At 44.2% G+C, this 6,123-nt stretch overlaps 1 long non-coding RNA gene across 1 annotated transcript; it reads right to left on the reverse strand.

Moving 5' to 3' along the window:
* Window positions 1-3,420: 3,420 nt before the first annotated feature.
* On the reverse strand, window positions 3,421-6,096 carry LOC132018476 (uncharacterized). The gene is made up of 2 exons (XR_009404552.1): window positions 4,739-6,096; window positions 3,421-3,999 (listed from the first exon to the last, which is right to left on the reverse strand). It is a non-coding gene; the product is annotated as an uncharacterized LOC132018476 (long non-coding RNA).
* Between the last annotated feature and the right edge of the window lie 27 nt (window positions 6,097-6,123).

Here is a 6,123-nt window from a genome sequence, read left to right on the forward strand (position 1 = left end):
CTACCTGAAAATTTAAGATTGCTCACGAAACATGGGTTTATTATGTTCCATATATCGAGCCCTCCTGTTTCCCAGAGACATTCATTGCCTGTAATTCTCACAAAACCTGTAATTCGGTTTTGTCCTCTTTCTCCGGTGAGCAAACGCTGGCCTCAGCTGTGGTATTTGCCCCTCGGCCAGAGTCCTTCAGTATGAAAGCTGGGCTGTGTGTACAGCCTGGCGAGGGGTTTGTTTTTCTCATGAATATTACTTGGAAATTTGTAAGTTCTTGGGTTTTATTGTTTGGGTTAACTTGTCAAAGTATACTTTCAAGCAGTTCAGAGGCAGGCAATCAGAAAGGAAGAGTTTCCTTCTCTCCTTTTGCTTAGTTCCCCAGGTATCTCCCAAAACTCCTTCTGTGCAGATTCTTTCCTTTCGGTCCATGTTTAGATCTTACTAAAGCACTTGTTGTTTCATAGCTTTGCTGTTTTTCAGTCCGTATGTCGTGGAGTCTGATAGCATCACAGATGTACAGCACCCTCGCCTACGCACCTTTACGTATTCACCTGTTTCCTTCCGTATCGGCGGTGTGAGCATCCTAAACAGTGCGGTAGGAAGCACCCTTGCATGCCTGTTTGTGGTTCAGAGCAGACATTTCTGTAGTGAACATGCCTAGAGGAGAGCCGCTGCCGTCTGTGAATCCAATATCCTCTCCTTCCACGCAAGAAAGAAGTATTTTTCCACATATAGGTCTTCTCTCAGGTTCTTTAGTCAGGTTTTGTAATTTTTTCATAGAGGGCTTCTGTATTTCATAGAAGTTAATTCCTAAGTATTCTCTGGCCCTGTTATGTAATTTTTTATTACATTTCGATTCTTGTTGACATATTTTTTATTCCCAATCACTTTACTGAATTCTGAAGCTTTTCCCTGTGAAACAGCACACACAGACCTAACAGAACAAGCATTTAGCATAGCGTGTCACTCAGTAGACTGCAGCTACCACTCAGAACCTTGCCCGTGTCCCAGGGGCCCCTCCTGTTCCGGTCCAGCCACAACACCCCCCCCCTCCCGCCGCCCACCAATAACCATTAATCTTGAATTTTAAAGTTATTACCTAAAATTACTAATATGGGGTAATCTTCCATTTAAAAAAAATGGAAGTGTTTCTGTTTTATTTCTTATAGTCCCGTTCCCTATCTTTTCCTTTATTTTTTTTTTTTTAAGATTTTACTTATTTATTTGACAGAGAGAGAGAGATGACAAGTAGGCAGAGAGCTCTCCCGCGGAGCAGAGAGCCCGATGCGGGGTTTGATCCCAGGACCCTGAGATAATGACCTGAGCCGAAGGCAGAGGCCTATTAACCCACTGAGCCACCCAGGCACCCTTCCCTATCTTTTCCTTAATATGTACAGCCAAATTTACAGCTGGTAGTTTCTTACAGTATGTGTTTTGCTATTTTCAAACATGTGGTGTAGTTCAGCACGTTCCTGTGTTCGATTTCCTGCAGATGAGCGGCTGCCTCCAGAGGCTTGGTCCCTCTGTAAAGACTATGCAAGTGGCATGCTCTGTTAGGAATCCAGTGCCCGGTTGTCTGTCTTCTCATCAATCTGTGAATTGGTTAGTGGTTGCAAATGATGAGATTCTACTTATTCTCCAGTTGCTCATGGAATACTTTTTATAAAGTGATACATTTCACATAGCAGGATAAATGATTGCTTCTTTCCGTTTGAAAGTTTTTGAGGTAAAATACCCGAGTTCTTATGTGTCCAATTCAAATTCAGGACTACGGAAGTTTCATTTAATCACATGTTTTTTACACTGAGAATCCTTAACTTTTTAAAGACCATGGACTGGAGAGTTCGGGAATCCCACGGTCGCTTACTTCACCTTACATTATACACGCAGTCGCCTCAGATCACACGACCACCAAGGTGACGATCAGAAGCACTTACACACTTAGTTGCGGTGATCTCTGAATTGTCAAGGGATGGCAAGGCCAGCATTCAGTATCTGACCTGAAAGGACAGGTCAGTGTGTTGCTCTCTTGGTAGGGGTGAGCAGTTGAGTCAGGCAGCGTCTGAGCCAAACAGAAGTTTTGGGGGACAGTGGACTCTGGATCAGCGATAGTGAATGACATCCTTCACAGGAACTTACTGGGTGAGATGTGATCGTTTTAGAGTGTTTTTCAATGCATCCTGACATTTCTAGAACTGAATTGCTCAGTGTTTTTGTGTAAATTTTTGGTTTTAGGTTATTTCTATTTTGTTATTTTGCGTGTGATGGCCATCTTTTAACATGGATGCTAGCTGGCACTGGGACTTTCCTTCTGTTGATTTGGACTAGTCTGTAAGCAGAAAAACCCTGTGAACCCTCACCCTAATTGCCAGAACTTGGTAGGGGTACACACCTCAAGAACAGCTTGGCTGGTTGTTGCCAACATGCCTGCGAGAATGTCCTCTGTCCTCTAGTGAGGTCTCCAGACAGCCCTAATGGATTTTGTTCAAGTCGTTAGCAGTCAGGGCACTATTCTGCTTTGGGAGACTTATGATAGTTTGCAGTGTGAAGACCCCCCACCACTAGCCCAGTTTTCCAGAAGCCACCGAGCTTCCCACCAAGTGTTGATTCTTGTCACCAGTTGATGACAACTTGTGATGTGTCCCTCCACTGGCCACCGGCTCTATCACTGTATGTGGGATTCTCAGACTTTGCTCTCCCAGCTTGAAAACTGTGACGCCTCTCTCTTAAAGCCCAGTAACAAATCCCGTCGTAGGGCGATACTTTGGTTTCTCATGTGGCGCTATTTCACACACGTTTATGAACTGTATGTATATAGGTACACATATGATGGGGGCTAATCCACCAGTTATCCTACAAAAGTGTAGTGACATTAACAAAATGATGCACTTACGGCTAGATTAGCTATTGGTTTTCCAGTGCTGATCGGCAGCAGTGTCCCCTCAGGCTTGCTTTTGTGCTGGGCAGGCATCACTGGTGCTGAAAGAACTGGACGGTCACGGCATAATCGTGAAACGCTAGGGCTGGAAGGAGCCTTAGCACAGTCAACAGATTTAGCTGACCTCCAGGCCAGATTTCCCTAGGGAAATTCCAATGGCCAGTTCCTGATTGCCCGTGTGTACACTGGCATGGGGGCGGAGGGAGGGGAGAAAGGCAGTCCTTCTGGCCTTGCATCTCCTGTCTGGGCCGTGCTGCCGGCTGATGAAGGTCAGTTTTAAAGGAGGGCTTCTCTTCTAGTGTCAGGTGCACCACACTCACTAGCCTGTGGGGTTTGTATTTTTCCAGTGTCCTGGGCTTCCACATATGCTAGAGCTGGAGACACCGACCTGATTACCTGTCATGTCTCCTCAGGTTTTACCCACATAGTTTTCTTGGTTTTAACATTGCAAATTTTAGTGGGGAAAATGCTCTGCATGATTATCTTAATTAGGCAATTAACCCATTTTTATTGTAGAAACACACATAGGCAATTACTTCACTTATTCCCACCATCCTTGGTCAACTTGCTCACGCTAAGTATGGATCTTTCCAGATTTCTGGAGACATACACATGCATAAATACTTTCCTAAAAATACAAACATACTCTGAGTATCTTGGTGTCCGTTGAAACCTTTACCTTGTGCGTATAGGTGTGTATCCTTAAGACTGCATTACCTTCTTCTGTAGGGAGTCACCAGAACTTAATTACCTGTCACCAGACATTTTTGTTGCACGAATATTTACATACCGTAAACTCATCTAAAGCAACATCTTTGTACCTTTGTCTCTGCTGCAATTATTTCTTAGGATAAATGGACTGGCAAGGTTTAAGAGACTATGAGCATTTTTAAGGCTTTACATTCTCTTTAGGGTGTATTTGTTATATCTTGCTTCCAAGCAAATTCCTCTGTGTAGCCAGTCCCCAGTCTACAGTTTTCAGCACAGGTGAAGACAGCCAGGACACCCCAGTCGATACTCCTGCCCAGTCTGTCAGCCTTCAGGTGGTTGAGCAGCTGGGGCATGACCTGAGAAGAAGATGACACGATTAGAGCCCTGCGCTGAGGCAAGGAACTCTGCTTTCAACAGACCTTCCTCGCCAGACTGCAGGGCCCCTGGTCTTTCTGCTTGCTGGCTTTGACACTGAGAACCAATTACTATTGGATACAGTCTTCACAATTCCTTTTTTTCCTCAAGCAACAAGTATTACCTACCCCTCTGTAAGGTTAGCAGATCCACAGGACAACAGCATTTCTACCTAACCCAAATGGATTGTGACCCTAACAATTCCTTTTGAAAAACCATTTGTCTTAATGACTATATCCAGCTGTTTTCCTAACAAATCCACAAACTAAGACCAAACTTTACTAAGGCCTCTCAAACGCTCCTGTCACCAAGTACAAAGACCTTAACTGCCATACCGAGAAAAGGAGGAATATTTACAATTACAAGGGAACAAAAGGCAGACACTAAAAATCATGATGTAACCACACTGGGAGTCCAGAGGGAAGAAGGAGCTACGTGCCGGTCAGCAGATGATGTCCAGAGACGAGCAGACTGACAAGTCATCAGAAAAAGCATTTAATTTAGAGCACTACTGGACGAAATGGTAAGACCATTCGCTCCAGGGAATAAGCCTGTGGGTGGGACGCACTTTCCGTGGTAACGGCAGGACCCGTGTGCATGTCTTACTTCAGTGAAGTTTTGCGGCATTTAATAACATCACTTACGGTGATTATATATTAAAGGAGTCATTTAAGGTCATACCTGGAATTCAAATATTCTCTTGGCACCACAGGGGCAATTTGGAATATCCTTTTCTTGAGGGATATTTTCACCAGAGATCCAGACGGGTGCAATCCCTCTGCCGTATCTGAGAACCTGCAATCAGCCAGCATCGTGAGCAGATCTCCACCATCTCCTGAGCTGCCAGCACGACTGGTGATAACCTGGGGGACTGTGATGAACACTCACCCAAAACAATTTTACTGTTCCCCCCACCTGAGACCTGGCACCACTAATGCTTTTTCAGTGTTATCAAATCAGGATTTTAGCTTATCTGACTCAGGATACCAAAATCCTATTTCGTAGATGATAATACGGTTAGAATCTGAATCCTAGGAATGTTCTGTGAGGGTCCCACCATAATTCTGTTTCTCCATTACCAGCTTCTGAATCCAAAATGTAGTCCAGAGTTTGCTTATTTTCACAGTAAATGGAACCTCAGTTAAAAATTTTAAAAGGGACCAGGGGTGTCTGGGTGGCTCAGTTGGTTATGCACCTGAATCCTGGTTTCAGCTCACGTCATGGTCTCAGGGCTGTGGGACGGAGCCTCCAGGCTCAGCAGTGTCTGCTCGTCCCTCTCCCCCTCCCCTTGTGTGCGCTCTTTCAGCATGCTCTCGCGAATGATCAACAAAATGCTCAGATGAAAAATTCTCCTTGCTCTGCCCCCCGCCCCTGCTTGTACTGCTCTCAAAATATATACATCTATATTTTTAAAGAAATTTAAAGGGACAAATGTTAAATAATACACAGTTGCTTAGATAAATATTAGAGATAAATTGCATTGTAACTGAGTGTCTTTCCTAGGTTTTTTTTTTTTCAAAGCATGTGCATTATCGGGGCACCTGGGTGGCTCACTGGCTTAAGCCTCTGCCTGGAGGTCAGGTCATGATCTCAGGGTCCTAGAATGGAGCCCTGCTTCCCCGCTCCCTGCCTGCCCCTACCTACTTGTGATCTCTGCCTGTCAAATTAAAAAAAAAAAAAAAAAAAAAAAAAAGTCTTAAACAAAAAGGCATATGCATTACTAAAAACTACCTTCGCAGTGTTTAGGACCTAGGTCTGTTCTCATGATGTTCTTCCCCTGGGTATTTATTTAATTCAGTGACTGCTTTTCAGGCATTTAGCTGAACTTTCTTCAGTGATTTAGGTTTAGGACAAGAGTCTTTAAGGGGAATGATATTAATGGAAGAACAGAGATGAAGAAGGGAGACATTTGCTGAGCACTTTACTACGTGCCTCCAATTCCCCCTTCATCCTCACAACTAGCCTCTAATTTTTCACACCGTAGATGCAGTTACATCAGAGCTCTTCCTGTAACTCTAGAGTGGAGGATTCTTCCCAAACCCCAAAGCCATTTTCCTTCTCACAAA

The sequence above is a fragment of the Mustela nigripes genome, chromosome 5 (genome assembly GCF_022355385.1).
Source record: "Mustela nigripes isolate SB6536 chromosome 5, MUSNIG.SB6536, whole genome shotgun sequence".
Taxonomy (NCBI): domain Eukaryota; kingdom Metazoa; phylum Chordata; class Mammalia; order Carnivora; family Mustelidae; genus Mustela; species Mustela nigripes.